Genomic DNA, 20,718 nt, shown 5'->3' with positions numbered 1-20,718 from the left:
CAGCAAGTACAGTGAAGGGTCTGAAGGGGAAGCTATATGAGGAGTAGCTGAGGTCACTTGGTCTGCTCAGCCTGGACAAGAGGAGGCTGACAGGAGGATTCATTGCAGTCTTCAGCATCCTCATCAGAGAAAGTGGAAAGGCAGACCCTGATCTCTTCAGTCTTGTCACCAGACAAGATGCAAGGAAATGGCATGAAGCTCAGATGGGGTAAATATTCCTGGATATCAGGAAAAGGGGTGTTGAACACTAACAGACTCCTCAAGGAAATATTCAGAGCACCAAGCCTGTCTGAATTCAAGAAGCATTTGGGCAATTCTCAGGCACATGATTTGACTCTTGGGGTGTCTTGTGCAGGGCTAGGAGTTGGGCTCAATGATCTTGATGGATCCCTTCCAAATCAGCATTTTCTATGATCCTATGAAATAACAGTGGAACAAGCTAAGGCAGAAAGCACCTAGGTACAAGAATGGAATGGCACTCTGCCCTGAGATTTTCTGAAGACAATGGAACATGACAGCCTCAAACATACCATCTCACATGAAAAGAGTTTTCAAGTCGATAGAATTTTAGGCTTTATAGTGATTTAATAAAGAAATATCTTGGAAGTTTGGTTCTTAACTAAATAAAAAACTGCACACTAGGACAAGAGACATCTCAAAAATATTTAAGCTTTAAAAGACTCCTTAGAGGAGTGTCACACCCTAATTGAAACATGAAGACTGGTTATTCGAGCTGTAAGTGAGCATGGCCTGCCCACAACCAATGGCACAGGGTCTGGATGAAACCCTAAGTTCCCATACAAAGTGTCACCAAATAGTATCATTATGAGACATTTAGACATCATGTGATGTATGAATCATAGGGTCTACAATACACAAGTAATGCAAAACACTGGAGACATAAAATTTCCTCTTTCTAACAGTAATCTTCACTGGATTAGAGAAAGCACTACTATTTTTTTTTTCTTAATTCTTTATTTTCTATAGTTTTCCTGCCTAATTGCTTTACCAGTTTGGTTACCACCAAGGACTTAAAAAACATACTCAGAGGCTTAAAGGCAGAGTCTCTTGATAGCTGTCATTGATATGTATGAGTAACATATATGCAGAAAATAACAGATCTATGAAGGTATTTAGTGTCTTGGAAATGCAGAAGAATAGAAATAGTCTCTGAACTTAAAGATGGGAGAGAGCCATGGCTACCATCCAAATGAGGAAGGAGCTAAATGGGAGAGAACAAAACAGATGCAAAGCTTTTTTGTTTGATTAATTTTACACAGAGACTTTGTCTTTGCAGAGTTTCTGAAAATTTGGTGAGAGAGCATAGTAAGATTTGATATGAAAAGACATTCCTTGGCTGATTCATATTCTGCCTTCTGACTGACCACCCAAATGTCCTGGTTTATCTGCATTTTGGTCGCATGTTAAATAATGAATATAGTAAGTGTTTAGCAATACAAAATAGCATTAAAACTCTGGAGATTGGTGAATAATGCATTAAGAAATGTAACTTCATTAGTAGAATGTTTCCTTTTTTATTATATAACATGCTCAATGGCTGGATGAAGAATAGAAGAATGCGTGATTTTCCTACTAATAAAGTGAGCAGAATTAAGGGAAAAGCTACAGAAAAATAAATTACTGTTTCTGCAATTTCAATAATTGTTCTTCTTGCATCACAAGAATCTCTTAACAGTGAGAGTGCTTAGCCAAAGTTATCCCCAGCTAGCAACTGGAAGCATCAAATTAAGTGCAAAAGAATCTTTGTCGTTCATCTGTAAGAAGTCATTGAAAAAACTACACTGGTAACATTTAAAAAGGATTTGGTATTTACAGGAACATCAGTAAATTTTGAAAACATTACACTTACTCAAAAAGCTTACTCAAACAAAACACTTACTCAAAAAGCTACAGAAATTAATTCAGAAAGATGAAGAAATAATGGATTACATGGATGATCTGAGGAAGAAATGATTTTGTCAGCAGTTCCACAATTGGATAGGTGGATTAGGCAACACTTTCTTTGGAAACCTAAGGTATAAACCACCTAGAGTGAAGGAGAAGAGCAATTAAAAAGCTTCACTTGTTCATATAGGCAAGAAGTCAGTACCGAGTCACACTCTATCAAATAGATAATCTTGGAAAAGTTTCACATCCCAAAAAGCACAATACCTGTCATCAAGCACTCACAGAAATGTATTTTATCATAATTCCATATATTAACTTAATCTATCTCAAAGTTGGATTAACATCTACCATTGTAGCATCTTAGAGATATTCAGGCCCAACGTACCCAGTGTGCAATCACCCCAGCCAGATGACATAACACCTGAAAAAAAGGATTCATATTTATGATACATGTTAGAAGGATGAAAAAGGAAATGTGGGTCTAAGAGACTCATTGCACTGGATTTAGTTTAATATTTTATAAAGAGAGGAGACTTTTAAAGAATTCTCCTTTGCAGAATTTTCACTCAAATTGATTTTGCAAACAGCCATAAATTAAATTTAAAGGTCCTGTATGCTTGTCCCTTTGCATATCATCTATTTTCACTGTTTCTTTTGGGCTTCTTTCCATTCTCCAAGGAAATCATGGCTGGGGAAGATAAAAAAAGTATGCAAAAATTGTGTAGATACAAAAAGGACTAGCAACCAGTCAGGTGACATCTGAGTTGTCTTAAAAGTTAAGATAGTTATGGTGACATTATACTGCAAATGCTGTCATATTAGAAACAGAATCTATGTGTAAAGGAGCTACAAAAGTAACATGAATCTTGGGGGTTCAGAAATTCATCTTCAAATGTCTTACCACCTATGTATCTGTAAGGGAAGTCAGTCCAAGCTCCTGTAGCAGCTGGAGGAGGACCTGGTCAATACTGCAGTTGATGATGGCTGCAGACATATTTAGATCACACTAAAACAGACACTGGCACCTGCCCAGCTGAATGGCTGCCCCTTGCTTTGCCTGCAGAGTAGAATGGGACAGCCTGTTTGCATGATCTGTGCCTCCTGTATAGACGCTTGATGTTAGGGAGAACTAAATTCCTTTGACTTTCACTTATGGGGATGTGGCAGCCTGGCTGCATTTGATGTGCTGTTTGACATCTCAGCAATCCCTGGCATTGCAGCACTTCTTTTGAGAAGGCGGTACATTGAAGAAAATTCAAATATTTTCCACTTATGCCTATTAGAATGTTCATTGTAGGTCCGTGCTAGACATGTACATGACTTACATCTGTACCTGTGTGTTTGTATCAGGACCAGACTATTTCCCTGTACTAATGTTCTAATATAAACTATTCTGTCTTCATCAGACATCATTTTTTTTCATGAGTTAAGGATGCAAAGGATGAAAACTACTATGCAAATAATGTTTACTGAGAGGAAAATCAGGGCCAGATACTCTACCAACAACTGTCATCACATACAATATACAGATGTTTCCATCTGCTTTGTTACTTCTAGCTAAATTTGTATTATTCAGGATATTACAAGTTCAGCATGGATATGATTTCTAACAACAAGACACAGGTGTTCCCTTTAATTCCCTCTTTCACTATTTGCTTGAAAACACATTTTACTTCAGCTGTTGGCTGTTATTGCTGTGGTCAGCCCAATGCTATAAAGCAAACAATGTACAAATTATATTTTGAATCTGCTGAAGTACACACCATTTTAAAATGTGCCATTTAAATAAAAATATAATTTAAAAAATATTTCATGTTTCCTACCTCTTTTTTTATTATGTAAATTTAACCTGGAATACAAAATTCATATTTTATCTGACTGACAGTAGTATGACTGCTATGTGAAACACTGCACTTTTCTAATATTATTATTTTGAAGCCAAGCTGAAGCAGCAGTTCAAGACCCTTCCTAACTACCCTGATCTCTGGAGATTTGTCAATTATTTAAATACAGAGATAAAATAGAGACATTAACTAAAGCCAAGAGGGCAAATGGTCTCTGAAATGTGAACTATATCACAAAATAAAAAGGAAATAAACCATATAGAAAGTAGACAGACTGATTTTTTTTTTTTCTGATGAGATTAACTGAAGCTTTTCTGTTCACAGGAAAGAATTTCATAGTCTGTTCACATTACTCTCTTCTATGCAAATAATTTACTCCACAGTCATTCCTCCCACAGTCTTATTGAACAAATTGCTTGCAACAAATTGGTTGAAAAACTACAATTGCTCCATTTACAAATAATTCTGTAATATTCCATAATATGGAGAAGACTTTGCCTAAACTGAGCCAAAAAATTCAATATAAGGGATGTAATTAGGGGGAAAATAAAATAAATTATTTATTCTAATTCTTTGACCTGAGAATTTTAAACATGGCTAGGAATGTTAATAGTCTTCTTTTAAAGAGTCATTAAAAATGAGAAAGAAGAGTGAAAACTAACCAGAAATGTTGCTGAAAAACTCCCTGGGAAGTTGACAGTAAAACCACCATTCCTGAGAGTAGAATAAAGATTCTGTTGTGAAGGAACGAAGCTGAGCCAAATCTCACACTCTTTCAAGAAAAAATAAACTTCAGTCCATTTCCTTCTCAGAATCACTTGCCTCCTTTCCTCCACATTTTTGAACCATTACCACACTCAAAACAGATCTCAAACACAGCTGTATGAAGTCAGCTCTGCTTCCAAAAGGCAATCCATCCTTGGACAACCAAAACTTCCTGGTTTCTTCCTGGTGTAAGCTAAAGGTCATCTCTAGAAAATACAAGCATTTCCTGAGGCTTGGCTTTAGTTAATTATGATAGATAAAATTTAAATATGCCCTTTTGTCACATAAAAAGGATCAGAAGATACCATAATCGTAGAAAAAAGCTCATTTTCAGCTGTAAAAATGGAAGAAATGTGAGCTGCATTGTTAAATGTGTAATGACAGGGCTATTTCCTTCTATGATACCACCACATATTTGAAAAATAATACAACTTATTTTCCAGACTTCAACAATTTTATTCAAAGGACTACCGCATTTAAGAAGGCAATAATAAATTTGCAGGTATCATAATATCTGACATGAGGTTTGAGATGTCCCTAAATACCTTATATGAAACCACTTCCTGGCTAAGAAGGGAATACTCATATTAACTAGCACTGACTGTACAGTAAGCACCATTAAAGGGAGATCATCAAATTAAAATTGAATCAGTTTCAAGAGATGAGTTAAAAGTAGTTCCAAGGACTGCATCTGCCCGTTAATTACCCTGGCAATGGGCCTGATCTAGAGAAGAACTTTTTATAGAAATGTTTTTTTTTTTTGAAGCATGCAAATAATATAATTTTCCTCAGCTTTTTTATGCTTACATTTAGAGCCAGGTTTTAAAATAAATCTGGATCAAGGACAGGTAGCAAAGAGAGAAAGACACAAAAATTTTACCCTTGAGAATGATTTTCCTTTTATTTTGAACAAGATCTTGACAACTAAAGGTGACTCTGGGTAGCTGGGGAAACCCGCTATATATGAAATGCTGTCACACAAGCTAAATTAACAGAACAACAGGTGAAATATTTCAAGCTCTATTACCTTATAGTTATCATATCTTAATGTATGCCTTTAAACAGTAAAAATACTTTGAGATGCAGGTGAAATTTAAAGTTGATAATATCCTCAAAAACAATGCTTAAATCTATTAATATCAAGCATTCATGTCAGTAACACAGTACTTCCACTGTTAAACCTTTGATAGTCATACAAACAATAGTCACGCGTGCATGTTTGTATATAATGAACGCATATATTCACATGCATGCACATGGAAACATCTGCAGTAAAGTCCTTGAGAATCAGTCGTTCGGTTGCCAACAGCTACCATTCCTGAATCCCTTATCACATGCTTCAGGGGTGTCCTGGTTTGGCAGGTGACCAGAACAACATGAGCCTGCACATCAGTGTGCTTGTAGTTATACACTTCACCTCATCCTTTTCCCAGGAAACCGTGCTTGGAGCCACCCTCATTATTCCTCAGAAAAACCTCCTGTGAGACTGTGTTTCCCCAAGATTGTTTTTTCAGCCAGTGCTCCTCACTTTATTTCTGTCAGCCACTGACTCCTCTGTGTAATCTTTGATACCCTACTGTAGGTTCTCTTTATTTATGTTATTCCATGAAGTGTGAAGAATTCATTGTTTTCCAGGAGATCATGTTCCTACCCTGCTGTGTTTTTATTTTCATTAAAACTGAGGGAGAGTCTCCAGCTGCAGGGGAAGATGAAATAGAAATCCAGAAATAATATTCCAGCAGAAATGTATCTTGGAGGTCCTATTCCTCCTATGTAGTGGCCACAGCAGTGTAACCTCAGATCCTGTGGCAGTTTTTTACTAGCTACATCACAATACTTTATGCTAGAAATAATTTTCAGACTTATTTCCTCGATCCGGTGCTGCTTTTGCTTGATCCCAGTTCTTTTGTTTGCAAAGTTTTACCGTCTGTTAGCACTGTTGTGCAGAAGCTTCTCAAGAGAAGATTTAAAACGCTTCTAAGCAGTTGCAACATCATGTTTCCTGGCTTTATGTGGCTCGGTGTAAACTAGAGCTAAACACAGCAGGCCAGAATCTCTGCTAGTGTCAGTCATGTCAGGCTCTTTTAAAATCAATGGAGTCAGGCTCATTTCTCTCTGCATCCAGTTTTTACTGATACAGAAAAATTGTGAGTCTATAAATATGCCAAGTATGTAAATGAATAAGCTTGTTTTTCTTAATTTTAGTGCCACATGGGCACTGACTCCAAAGATAGCTAGGGTTAGTGTTCCAGGTGTCATAGCACAGGATCCAGTCAACAAGTAATATAGATAAAGTCTGCAAGAAATTATTTCTGAGTTGCTGAGATCCCCCTCCAGACTGGAGAAGTCTGACATTCAGTGAATAGACATAGACATACACATATGTTAAAAGAAACCATCACTGGAATTATTTATTGTCCTTTGTGTGTCCATTTCCTCTTTAGTGGCACATGCCCTCACTACATCACCCAATTCAGAGAACTTAAAGGATGGGACTGGCAGAATTAATTACTGCCCACCACAGGAGAAGATCAAGCTCTAGACCATCTAAGGAACCTGAATGTGTATTTGAGAAGTCATGGCAAACTGGTAAAGTTCCCCTGACAAGAAAGGAGGAAATATAACCCCATTTTTATAAAGGAATAAAATACAGGCCAATCAGTCTCAATTTTATGCCTGGCAAATTCAGGGAGCAGAAGTCCCTGGAAGGGACAAGGAAAACAGACATGACAGGTTGGTGACAGCCAACATGGCTTCACCAAGGGCAAATGGTGTTTCAAAAATTCTGCAGCAAATATCAATGACACTGTTACAGTACTGGTAGATAATAGAAGAGTGACTGATGCCTTCTACCTGGACTTGTGTAAAGCATTTGACATTTCTCTGCACAACATCCTTTTCTCTAAAATGGAAGGACAAGGATTTAATGGATGACTTGATACCAAGGTGGAGACCAGTGAGGAGCGGTGTGCCTCAGGGGTCAGTACTGGGAACAGCTCTGTTGAACATTGTCAGTGACATGGACGTGGTTGCCCAGAGAAGCTGAGGGTCCTCAATGCCTGGAAGTGTTCAAGGACAGGTTGTATGGGGCTTTAAGCAACCTGCTCTAGTGGCAGGTGTCATCTAGTCCAACTTTCCTGCAATGAGGAGAGGCATCTTCAAGTAAAACAGTCTGCTCAGAGCCTCATCCAACCTGACCTTGAATGTTTCCAGGGATGAGGCATCTATGACCTCCAGGTGGTAGGGCAACCTGTTTCAGCATTTCACCACACTCATAATAAAAAGTTCCTTCCTTCTGTTTTCTCTGAAACTATCCTCTTTTAGTTTAAAACCATCACCTCTTGTCCTATCTCTACAGCCCCAACAAAAATGTTTGACCCTATCTTTCTTAAAAGTCCTCAAAATAAAAGCCTCAATAAAGCCCATTCAGAGCTTTGTCATCTCCAGGCTGAAAAAACCAGAACTCTCTCAGCCTTTCCTGATAGGAAAGGTGCTCCATCTCTCTCATTATTTGCCTGAGTAAATTCCTGTCATAATTTCATTGTGTATCTATTATTACTTACTAGAAGCTCTGTGTCAACAAAGTCGTAATGATCATGATGTATTTCCCATTCCGCAAATAATATATCCCATTCTGCCATTCCTGTTGAGACAATTGGCTTTGCAAGGAGCACTAATATAACAAATGGTCATATAATGTTACTATAATAATTTACTGTTCTTCAACAAAAAAAAAAAGGACAAGCAGACTCAATTTGCTCCTGATTTTCATCCCTTCTGAGAAGTTGCATTTTGAACTGCATGACAGCAGTGGACAAAGACATTATTTATCAATCAGGCAGTCCCACTGACCTTGAAGCAGAAGAAGAAAAAAAGCATGTTATAACTTCAGGTGCAACCCACTCACTTGCTTAATAGAGAAAGAGCAGCTCCCCAGGACACATGATTTCCTCCCACTACTTTAATCGAGGTAAAGTGGGACAAACAATGTTAACTGCCACCTCCAGTAGAAATAGATGTTTTGTAGGAGGAAGGAATAACAGGATAGCAATACTGCATTAGCTGCCCTTTCTCCTTGTGCAGAATGGCAAAAAAATGATGAAGTGAGACCAAAAGTGTTTCACACTGATACTGTAAAAATAGTTTTATCTTGAAGTTAAGAAATATTATCTTCACTATTCTTCTGACTGAAACGAAGTAGCTTCAATTTTGTTAACCTTAAAAAAAGCACCAGACAGGAACCTGTAAATAGCACAGTGGTTTTCAACACAGGATAACCACGAAGAATAGTCCCTCTCAAAACACTTGTACAAAATGATCAGTGAGGACAGTAGGATTAGTTTTCTGGAAAGAGGATCTATTGTCAATTGACCAGGTGAAATTTAGAGAAGCAAAGTCCGCAGTTTATCTATGGATAATAGCAATTCCTTCTGATTGCTTAACCAAGCTTGACAGCCTATAGAGGATGAGGAGAGTGCATCTGTAGCCCAGAATAGTGATACTGATTTAAAGTCTGAAGTGATATCTGGTGTTTGAAATTAAGAGCTGAATCCAGCACTTGAGAGTGAGGTTAATTCTTGAGACGTCCAAAAGAAAGGAATTTAAAAAGGCATACTTTTCTAAGTGAAAATATATGTAGAAAGTCAGAAAATAATAATATTCATAATTTAAAAGATGATTAGAGAAACACTGACTTAAAGATGATGTTAATAGTATACACACTGGAAGAATAGAAATCAGAGAATCTGTTACTGACTTTAGGATGTCTTCCTTGTTATAAAAGCCACTCTGATATTTAATTGGATAAATGCATAAATGACCAATTACTAGACGGAAAGAAACAAACAGGACAGAGGGCAAAAAGTCTTAATTAAAGCGGGATGGCGGAAAGGAAACAGAGGGAAGGGCAAGAAAGCACTCCAGGAACATAAAATATTCTGTGTCAAGGGATGTTATGTTGGAAAAATAATGTTTTTATTACAGCTTATTCACAGTGTGAAAGATACTTTCCAAACTACTCTTCACTTGCCAACAGAGGGTTTGCAGTCAAGGGCAAGAGGCAATAAAGTGACAGAGAAAATAACACAGGCTGGAGATAAGGCTGGGCGTGCAGCTAATGAGATGGGTAAAGAAAAGGATATTCTCAGATGACTCAATGTCTGAGAAGATTCACATGAAAGGATGCAAGCATGCAAAAGGGGAAGGGGGTGGTGGTTACAAGAAAAAAATATGTCAGAAGGGAGGAATACCCTGGTTGAGAACTAAATGCTATCTGACTGTTGCAGTGTTACAATTTTAGATAACCATTTATATATATCTATAGTCTTATAATATTTAGCACAGAATATTTACAGTGGGCGCAGTTTGGGCTTAGATCCTAATTTGTTAAGAGTGCACACCATGTGATTGCTGGGAACTTAAGCATCTATGTTGTAATGTCAGGAGACAACAAGGCAAACCTGCCACCCAGTCAAGCTCTAATACACAGAGTAGATGCCATGTCTCAGCTCTCATCTGATCTCAGCTCTTATCTGTCTTTTCCCAATAGAGAAGAGGACATGGCTACAGGAGCATTTCCATTCATAGGAGACAATTGCTAACTGCCTCTTTAATCTGAGACTACAGCTTAAAGAGAAAGGTCTCTCAGGCACAGAGCAGAGAAAGAGTGGAAGACCGTCATCAGGTTCCTGCCCTGGAAGGGAGCTAATTGTACAGCACCCAGGCTGATACCTCAGCCTCACTGGGCAAAGGATTTGTTTCCACACTGCTCCTGAGAACTAACCAAAAACAAATGCTTTAACAGAGCCATCTGGAAACAGGAAACTACGCAGGTCTGAGCTGAAAAGAGACAGTTACTAATGGTTGCCACAACCCAGAGAATCTGCTGCCATCTGCCTCCCTGCTGACTTTGGATGCATTTCCATCTGGTAGGGCCACAGCCCACAGCTGAACCTTTGCTGAAAAGCAGGATGTAAACAGAGGCACATATTAGGATAATGAAACAAAATTAGTGCTCCTGTCCAGAGACAGCTTGGGAATGAAGGGTCCCAAGGTTATATAAGAAAGTCCAGCCTGAACCTCATTAAGGACCACTGCAATCACATCTTTCAGTATTAAAGGTTACCTGGTACTGTTTCCATGTCCTGCGGTGGACAAAGTGACAGTACATGGCAATTCTGCTTTTCAAGGTGCTGGTGTTGAAAATAAGCTCCCACAAGCTCTGTGACTAGTACAGACCAAAGTTTAAGTTTTTATTTATCTGTTTGGAGGGATTTACATCAAATCAGCCAGCATCTCTTCCCTACACCAACATTTATTTCAGAAGAACTACTTTTCAGACTTACAAATGCAGAAGAAAATAAACAAACATATAATGATCATAAACATTTCTGAAATTACATTATCTGAGTACTTTGAGCTAGTTATCTATCTGCCTTCCTTCCTACCTGGTTTTTGTGTGGATTACTTAAGAAACACCCTCTAAGGAACAATTGGTCTTTTATTTTGCTAATATTTGATGACATTTCAAAAACTTGTCTTTTAAATACATTGAAGAGTAATTATTTTGAAGCCAACTGCATATTTTTTCAGTAACTTCAACCCTTTATTCTCTTTTATAATGAGCAGAGGACTGAAAATTATGTTTGGTGTTGCACCTAGAGCATTCAAAAAAGCTTCAGAGAAGTCTGCACACAACTGCTTATTAAGTATTTCCAAATATATGATAATTTTGTGTCTACAGTCACCCACAGAGTGCTGTTTCTGTCTTGCTTTAACTAAAAAAAATTCCTGCTGTTTCTCAGCAAACAATACAAATGTTATAAATTTTTTTATTATATACATTTTGTGCTGAAAATGATAAGCAGAAAGACAAAGCTTTATGTTTGCTTCTCAGGTAAATGCAACAAGAGGCTCAACTTGATACAGCATTGCAGTATGGATTACATTTACTTTTAATAATCTAGATGAATCTTTAATTTCTCTTCCAACTGAAACCTCTCCGTGGTTCTCTGTATTTGCAAATGCCATTTACATAAGTAATTTTATTACGCTATGCAATCATTTTAATAAAAATGCCTCATTCAGATCTCTTATATCATTACTGGTGCAAAAATAAGTGACCTGGATTTTTGAAGGACCAAGGATGGCATCACTTATTGAAATGCTCATAAGGACTTTCAGGCATATATTTGTTTAAACCTTAGTGTCATAAATTCAAATTGCTTTTGTAATCTGACATTCATAGATAACAAATTATTTGTCTGATTCAAATATCCATGTTTGACTATTCATCAATGCTAAATGTATATTCAAAGTATCTTTTAAACTAATCTGCCTTCCATGAAGACGTTTTTCCAGATCAGTTGACTCCATAATCATCCTACCCTTTAACTCCAGCACACAGCTTGTGCACCTAAACTTCAAGAACTGACTTACTGAACAAGAAATACGTATACCTCAGATAGCACAGGGGTTTCTCAAGTATCAAGGTGATTTTTCCAACAAAAAAGGGAAAACCAGCCCCCTTGAAAGGGAGGAGGAATTTGAATAAAGACATTTCCCATTTGGCTGAACTGTTGGAAAGGTTCAGCTGTACTGAAAGAGGAGTTATTCTTTCTTTTCATTCAAGCAAAGGTTATATCAAAATCAAAAGGTTTTTATTGTTCTAATGCTTTCTTTGAGAATACAGTACACTTTCCAAATCAGTGTATGCTTTGAAACTCCCAGCAGAGTATTCTGCTGCCTAAATCCAGGTTATACACTGCAGTACAGCTCCACAGCTCCTGTTCAGCAAACAGGAAGGCCCTACATCTTATCACCAGGCTTACTCTGGAGATGAAGTCTTGGAGATTATGTTCTTCATGATCTAAAGAACTATTTTACACAATGAAATCTCCCTCACTGAACCTATTCTGTGCTGTCTTATCTAGGTGTTCCAAGTGGGGCCATACTATTTAGCAAATTAGTTTGATCAGACTAAGTTTTCACTTATTAAAGTTCAGTACTCTCCCTTTATATTGGTAGAATTTTAAACCCAGAAGGGGTCATTGCAGCCATCTGATGTCAAGAGTAGCAAAACAGAGACAAAAAATAACTAGGTTAAAACCACAGCAGAGCTTTTTGCGAAAGCTATTTCAAAAAATATCCAATTTAATATTCAAAACTTCAAGTGCTAGGGAGGCCATCATAGCCTTTGAATAGCTGTTTCTATGGATAATTACCCTTGCAATTAAAAATGTGTGTAGTGAATAGAGCCTGAATTAGTGTAGTTTCAGCTTCCAGCTAGAGGATCTTTATGTATCTTAGTCAATTAAGAGAAATCATCAAAATGCTGTTCCACACTTTTGTGTGTAAAATCCATGATTAAACCACCTTTTATGCTTTTTTTTCTTGAAAGAAATAGACTTCACTCCTTCACTCTCTTCCTGTCGGACATATTTTAGTTACTTCTAAATATTATTATGACATTCTTCATCCCTCTCTCAGTATCTTTATTGGGTTGTGGACACATTGAAACTGGGAAAACTTTCTCAAATCAATCTAGGATGTGTTCAAATATTTTTCAGACTGGACTAAATACAAGCCAGTTACACCAACTAAGCATTTTTATCCTTTCATGTTATGATCAATTAATGTTTATTTGTCAATACTCAGTCCATTTTCATCTAGAGCAGCCTTTCTGAGTCAGGAAGTTGCTAGCCACTATTCTTCAGAAATAGAATTCTAATTTCTGTGCTTTCCAAATAGGAAGGGAGTGCCCTACGCTTCTTGTCAATTTTTCTCTGTATTTTACAAACAATAATTTGAAAAGCTAGGTTTCTTTCACTTCAGCCATGCTGCCATAAGGTTTCTCTCTATAGAGAACCAACTCTGTTCTTCTAAGGGCAGCAGACTGATTTTTATAGATAAAACAATTAATAATTAATCAATAAGGATTCTATACTTTTATCATGGTTTGATGCAGGAGAAAAAAAACAAAGAAGAAGCCAGAGTGGACATATCAGTCAAAACTAGCTTTATTCTAAAATCCTCCCCCTCTAATCGTCAGGCTGCTGGTTCTCAAAACACCCCAGCATGGTGGTCCTGTTACGTAACTGATCTGGGAGAAGTATGCTCTGAGACTGTTAGATGTAAATAAACAAATAATTTCAAAAAAAGGAGAAAGTCAGCTTCCCAAAGTATCAGATCATCTTGCAAGCCCTAGTAAAATAAATATAGATCAGAAGTATAGGCATGGTTATACTCTAGATAGTTTGGCATTTCCTAAAGTAAGGTTTACATAGTCTTAAAAAAAAAAAAAAAAAAAAATCATGTCTCTCTCCAGACAGTAATTTAGTGCAATTAGAAGATCCAGGTGCCCAGAGAACGAGAACTTCAGTGTCCTAATTTTGAAACACTGAGTAGTTTCAGTATGCAGGGAAATCCACTTCAGTTGTGTCTCAAACCAAACCACCCAAATCTCTACCTGTTCTAATACTCTTAGGATTAATGACATCTGTGTAATATCTAAAAGTGAATCTTAATTTTGTGATTGCAATGTGTCCTGGTTCCAACCAGGACAGAGTTATTTTTTTGCAGCAGCCAGGAGTGGGTATGGCTATGACACAGAGATTATTCTACTGCCCCTGATGTTATTGACAGGGGTGGGGTGAAGGGAGCCTCTTCCCAGGAGAAGAGGTCTCTTCCAGTCAGGGTAGTGTTTCTGGGTTGGGCTCCAAGGAGCATTTTGTACGTGAATCAAATCAGTCTTTTGTACATTTCTGTTATTAGTGTCGCTGTTACTATTATATAACTATATGTTATGAGGTTTTCTTACCTCATTGCTATTTCCAGCAAATTGTTCTTATCTCAACCCATAATCTTTACCTTTTGTGCCTCCAATTCTCTTCTCTAGCCACATGCAGTCGGAAGTGGGGAGAAGGAGAAGGAGAAAGTAGCACCATGGTTTTAGAGGGAGCAATAAATTGGAGAACACCATTCCTAAACCATGCCACAATGGAAGAGCAAAACCTTGATTTAGAGAGATGCAGGCTTCTCTTAAACTCTAGAAAAATCTCATTTTTAACAAAACATCAGGTTATATAATTCAATCATGTATATTTTCAATCATTTTATGTAAGTATTATAGTAGTCTCAATTATTGAGCACACTAGCCTCAGAAAGAAATGTTATGGTTTAAAATAGGAGGGATTTAGACATGGTAATTTTTTTTTTTTATCTATATGATAAAAAAATGAATACATTTAATCTCTAATCCTTACTAATCTGCCATAAAAATGAGCATGACAGCACTCTCTGAGCACTAATTATTTCACATAACTTCTGATAATAATGCTATCTTGCACTGGTAAGCTAAAAGTCATGAATCACTGGTTGTAGAAAAAATATTTATTCTTTCTATGTGTTTTTTCCTAAATAGTAGTGAAACACTCCAAAAACACTGTGTAAAAGTAATAAATCTAATTCACTTTAAAAAGGAAAAATATATTTTTGCAAATTCAATATTCATATTATATTTTATTTGTGGAGACATTTGCTCTGATACAGAAAAGTATTTAAATGATGTTCTTAGTTTTGAATTGGCATCCCAGATTTAAAGATGAGTATGTTTTCAGGTCTTTTGCCAGGTCAGAGCTAATGTATGAAGTACTGAGACATGTCACAAACAGTAACAGAACAGCAAATAAAAAATACCACAGAATGCTCATTGGATAGAGCAATAAAATATTGTTTTGAATGTTATATTCAGAGAACAAGTTTATTAAGAGATTATTCAGCTTCTTTTATGCTATAACATTGTCTCAGACATTCACCTGAGATTCATAGTACTGTTTTGCATTGATTGTCATGCCTCTTGGTGTGTAATATACAAGTTCCTTATATGAATAACATCATCAGGATTTCTTGTATACAAGTACAATTTTCCAGGGAAATAAAAAAACAAACAAACAACCCTACAAAAAGAAATTTACATAGTCACTGAATACAAATAGAATTAGTGTACAGTTAACAAGAACTGCATTCAAGAGGAGTCAACAGCATTTGCAAGATGCTTAACAGCCAGCATATGAAGTAATGATGAGATGCAGCTGCATCTGGATCATTTTATAGGTTCTCTGTTCTTAACAGGATTCTCTCATACTACTATTTTATGTGCAGTTAATCAGCCTTAGAGGTCTTGTAAACTCATCATAACACCATTTCATCTATGCAGTGGATCAAGAAATGTACAGAGAATCTCATGTCTCTCTTTAAAAGATAAAATAATTGACATCTATAATCCTTTCTGTGTGAGGATAGTGTGGAAAATGCCATAAAGCCACACTGTAATTTGCTTTAAAATGTTGCCATAATTATTCATAGTCATGATGTCTCTCCTGGAGGAGCGGCTCAGTGGCCAGACAGACAAGGATTTATCATGATGGGAGCAGAGACTATTTAACCTTCCCATTAGAATGTGGAATAGGTACTTTCACACAATATCACTCCCATATCTCCTTGGATACATAGCCCCACTCCCTGCAATTAGCACCATCTCAGCTCCCTGAAATAAAGGCCTAGAAAACTTGGCAAACAGTGAGTGCTAATTCTCACAGTGAGTTCACCTTGTGGGTTTAGTAATGTGGGCTGACTTTATAAAAAAAAGGGGCATAAACTTGAACACCTCCACCTACTGGGATTTCAGTTATTTTCAAAAAATTGCAGTCCTATGGTGTTTAAGCTTGATTTCTCATAACCTCACAATGCACTGTGAGCAAAATGTTGACAGCATATTCCTTCCCTTTTGTAAATTTGTTGGAATACTTACTGGAATACCCAAAGATTTCATACTGTTTGCTCTGTGTTTGTGAGAAACCTGCAGCTGGAGAGACTGCACTCCAGAGGTCCTCAGAGCAGCTGGATGAGAGACGCATTTTGGATGTGTCCTTCCACATGGGGTTCTGGTGTACTTGCCCGCCCTGCTGTGAATTTTCTCAGCCCAGCTGGCAGCCAGCTTATAGTGTATCACTGCTCTGCTGGCAATTACAACACAAAGCCCAGCTGAAATTCAACATGAAGATCCTGATAACATTTTGCTGTGAAAGGACACAGAGGTACTGAAAACTGGCACATACCATTTCCCTCAAACTTTTTCCGCCCCCCAGGATCCAAGGTTACCCACTCCTGTTAAATAAAAGAAATTTAGTTCATGGATAAATGTGTAGAGACATTGTTCACTTCACATGATGATGGGTCTGTTAATGTGAGTAAATTTGTACCACTTTGAAGGCAGGGTTCACTTTATTTATCCATGTACCTCTGCTAAAAGTATCTGGGAAAAAATGAGACAATGAAAAAAACACCACAATTAAAATGTTCCAACAGTATTGAACAATTGGGGTGGGGAGGGCACCTTATTATCCTTTTTCATAATAAACCTATGTGAAGCCAGTAATTTAAAACCAACCTTAACTTTCGTATTTTCTAACAACATGTCACAGGGAAAAGAGACTATGTCAGCTGCCCAGAGATAAATGGATGTAGTATTTAGAAAAGGTCAAATAAAATTGTCCTAAAATCTGTGTGATAAATCAGAATTCATTTCTAGTCTGAGAATACAGTATGCAAAAATGTCATCATGGTATTAGCATTCCAGCCAGTATATGCATTCAGTGTCTGGCAAGAAAAATCAGAGACCAGTGTTTTTCACTCTTCTTAGCCCTACAAACTGCACAGAAATATAAGAGAATTAATTCAATTTTATTCTTGCTTTTAGGTCTCCATAACCGTTCAGTGTAGCATCCTAATCTTTTTTGCAATTGTCCCATTCAGCTGTAGACAAGACAGAACTATATAGGGACCCTGGCTCAGTAAATCTTCATATGAGCAAACAGCTTATTTTACATTCACGTTTGCTAAGTCAAAGCTCCTTCTATTTTATTTTAGGAAATCTGTTAAAATATGATAAATAATATATGAAGAAAAATTAATTCAAAATGTCTCCTGACACATTTTTCAGATCAAAATCACATTTGTAAATGGTAGCTACGTTTTCCTAATATATGCTTTTCATTGCATTATATCATTTCACTATCTGATTTCCTGATTAAGAAAGGTATGGTCTGCACTCATGACTATGGGCAAGAGTCAGATCATTCATTTCTGTCCTACTTTTTGTTCTGAAAAGGCAGTGTTATGAGACATTCATTTATTAACTTTGAGAACAGTCTAGTAAACTACTGACCACAGTCTGCTTCTCAGAACAGAGATATCAAAGATAAGATATGATATCAAAGCCAAAAATGTTCAGTATATTTTCTGATTTTTAAATTCAAAATATTCCTGAAAAATGCCCATCTCCATGTATTCATGAATGAGCACAGATATCTGTGCTGTAAATACTGTATGGAGAATTACTCTTCAATTTAGACTTATTTATGGAAAAGAGAGCAGGCAGGGTGCAATAGGGACTTCTGCCTTTAGCAATAAAGCGAATAAAGACTTCATGTTTCTAGCCAACCCAAATGACTTGGAATCAGTCCTTGAACGTTAACAGCTGATATTCATTTGTGATCATTTTGTTGCTGAGGTGCCTGATTGTCTATGGATGGCAAGGTGCCCCTTGCAAGGTAATATGCCAGTTTTCCAGTACACAGCTGCCAGTCAGCTGTGGGTTGAGGTGGTGAGGGTGTATTGCACTGCCAAGGCCATCCCATCTGCATGAAGAACATTGTTTCCTCAGAGAGTGGCATGCCAGTGCCAAGTGCCCAAGCCAAAATGAGATATACCAACAATAGAAAAGAGGATGATATGGTGGTTTCAGGCACTTCACTCTGCCAAAGGGTGAAATACTGTAAGTATCCTGAGCAAGCCATGAAGAACACTGGTGTCCAGCATATCCAGCAAAAGGCACAACCTTCAAGTGCTCACTTATGTATATTTATGGGGGAAAACTTTCTCAAGGACTGATATGCTGTAGGAAAAGAACACAGGATTCACAGATCATATTTGCTTGAGAAAAATTTCTAAGCACATGCTACGACTGATTATGGGATACTAGGTATCAAAAAAAGGCTTCAGTAGATACAATATTTGTGCCTTAGTCATGTTTCCAGTTCCTATTGGTCATGACTTTTCCTGACAACCAAAAGTTATGCATCCTTTTATGTACTTACATAACTTTTTACATAACTCTTTAAAGTTGGGTTTTAAAAACCTTCCCTGCAATATAAATTCTTAAGTTGTACAGAAATGAACTATATTCCCAGGACACTTAACACTCATGCTAATGCTATGCTTTTAATGTAAGTGCTACAAAGACCTCTGTGCTAATTGCAGTGTTCACCATGAACACAGCAAAAGCCAGCAGTAAAAAGATGAATAAAATCTAAGCACATCCAATGTGATCAACAAGTGAGGTATTGCAGCAGTACTGCATAAACTCATGTCCTGATCTTGATCTATTTACATGACTTACCTGCAGCACTGCTACATGTGGTTTATATCCATACTGCTGATTGACTAAGCTTCCAGTCAATAAGCCATCTAAACTTATGTATCAGGTTCTTCCTTAAAAAAAAAAAAAAAAAAAAAAAAAAAAGGCAAAAACCCCAAAAATGCAACTTAATCACTTAATTGTGTGAGTAATTTAGTATGTGGAGGAGTAACAGGGAAAATGTGAATTACGGGCTATGATGAAAACAGTAAATATATTACTAAACAACTTTCATGACTACAACCACATACAAACTCTATGTCATAACCCTAATCAGGATATGTGATGAAATGCCACTGCAAGTATTACAGGTTATAGGATTCAGGAGGTTTTTCTACTGCTGATAATTTTCTATTTGTGTTGATATCCTCATTATTCAGTAGTGTTTGCAACAGAATTTAGGAAATTATGTTTACAATTTACTTATTTAAAGACTTTGTATTTTAATTACATAATTTTATGCCTGACTAGTTAGCCATGTATTTAGATCTCTTATATAAAAGCAAAATTCTTCAGCTGCTGACCAACAAACAGCAGGTTCCTCACATAAATACTGTGATTAACCCATTTACAATTTATGAAACTGAGCATTTTCAGAAATACTAATTTACATAAAGGAAAATTGGTCTACTTTTACTCAAACATATTCAACAATCTATTTTTTATTATTCAGTCAACTCTATTAATGCACCAGAACACTAAACTGTATTAAAACTGTACATTTGCTGCCTTTAAAGCAGCTGATTTCTACAGAAAATCATTAGCTTGGTCTGTTCTCCTTTCAGAATAATTTCCACAATGACTAACCAATAAATGCTGAATAAAGTGTCATTAAAAATTGTATTTATGTAATTTAAGAAGGAACAGCTTCAATATAAGTACCTATGATAAAATCCTAACAATCTCTAATTTAACAGCTACAATATACTATATTGCACATTAACATTGACAGACTGGATTTTCTCCCCATCTAATGCTATGCATACAGATAAAGAATGTAAGGAAGAGTTATTTTCCTCTCTATAGCTGGTAAAGAAAGAGAGCAATGTCCTAAAGTTAATCGATGTGTCTGGAGATGAGAACTGCTTTTTGGAGATGCTTAACTCTTCTCGTTGCTCACTTGAAGAAGCCCATGACAAATATACTCCAAAGACAAGATACCTTAATTACCAAATGTAAGAATCTTCTCAAATTCTGTGACATAAGGTAATATGCTTTGGCTTAATGAATGACACTAGCTGGGCCAACCTGAGGGCCTCCAGGTTTAAAGAAATGTGATTCTGAATAAATCTCTACAGAAATAAATAAGCCAATAAGGACGGCTTACAAGTCTTTGTTTCTTAGCTTAGTAAGGTCACTTAGATTTTTTATTATTTTGGTGAAAAATGTGCACTAAAACTACAATAAAGCATATTAAACCTGTATAAGAGAAACAGCATTGCCTTTAAAAAAAAATTATAGAAACAAAGAGGTAAGAAATTTTTCAATTTGTGCAATTAATCTCTAGCTCAGAAAGAAGGTTTTGGTAGAATGTAGTTTTAGTCCCTTGAATAAATGATTCAAACGATATTATTGGACATATACAATTTTATCAGATCAATGAAAAATTTTCTGTGTGGTGGCGTGTTTTTTATTTAATTCGATATTTGTTTAGTGTTCATACCCCCCCCCCCAATCTCCTCCTCTCCCCAGTTGTCAATCTTCCCTAGCTCTTCCCTAACCCCC

General features: G+C 36.7%; 1 protein-coding gene across 3 annotated transcripts in view; it reads right to left on the bottom strand.

The window, feature by feature from the left end:
- The window catches only part of GPC6 (glypican 6), a 718,331-nt gene that overhangs the window by 288,018 nt on the left and 409,595 nt on the right, over positions 1–20,718 (bottom strand). The gene's annotated exons all lie outside the window — the stretch shown is intronic.

This window comes from Taeniopygia guttata, chromosome 1, assembly GCF_048771995.1.
Source record: "Taeniopygia guttata chromosome 1, bTaeGut7.mat, whole genome shotgun sequence".
Taxonomy (NCBI): domain Eukaryota; kingdom Metazoa; phylum Chordata; class Aves; order Passeriformes; family Estrildidae; genus Taeniopygia; species Taeniopygia guttata.
This window is presented reverse-complemented; position numbering and strand designations above follow the sequence as displayed.